The following is an 867-nucleotide window of genomic DNA, read 5'->3' as shown; positions in this document are numbered from 1 at the left end:
TTAGCATCCATGAATAACGTATATTGTGTGAATTTACTTGTATGTCCTTATTTTCGTTATATAGTATTAATAAATACATCATTTTTTTTGTTTTTTTAGATATTAATGAATTTTACAATAAATTAAAGAAAAATGAAATTTTATTTTGGAGTAAAATTTACAGTCCATTTTTTTAAAAAAAAATTATATCTTTAATAGAATTTAAAATAAAAAACACAATTTCTGTAGTACACACATGAACTTCCTAAGAGTTCATCGATCTCAGTACTACTCTCACTAATGCACGCTTAATCCAACAAAATTGAATGATAGTGAAAGATTAATCTTTTAGTTCAAACATTTCTTGACGTTCAGGTCAAATGTTATATTTGTTACCCAAAGCAAGACTTTTATTTCTTATAATTGTGATACACCATGCAAAGCCATATACAAAGCTAATTGTGAACATAATGAGAATTGCACTGACCGTAAAACTTTATGCATGAAAAACTCAAATAATTGTTTGGTGCAATGAGAGAACACTTCAAAAGAATGAAAACGAGCTTAAATTGATTTTACGTGTAATAATCACTCTTATATAAATCAAAGTGATAGAAAATTAATGAGGAATAAGAATGAATTCAAATATTTTTTATGTGAAACAAATTAGTCTTACATCATAGTTATTCAAAATGATTTATAAGATTTTAAATTTTTTTATGTTTTTTAAATAATTTTTTTGTTCGAAAAATAAAAGTTTTTAAAAATATTACAATTATCTTCATGTTTTATCTCTGTCAAATTTCCTTCGATGAATATTTGTAGAACTTGTAGCTACTTTTTCAATGACGTGATTTATGTATAGAACTTTATAATTTCAAAATATAT

Source organism: Primulina huaijiensis, unplaced genomic scaffold (genome assembly GCF_012295235.1).
Source record: "Primulina huaijiensis isolate GDHJ02 unplaced genomic scaffold, ASM1229523v2 scaffold38119, whole genome shotgun sequence".
Classification (NCBI taxonomy): domain Eukaryota; kingdom Viridiplantae; phylum Streptophyta; class Magnoliopsida; order Lamiales; family Gesneriaceae; genus Primulina; species Primulina huaijiensis.
Note: the sequence above shows the minus strand (reverse complement) of the source record.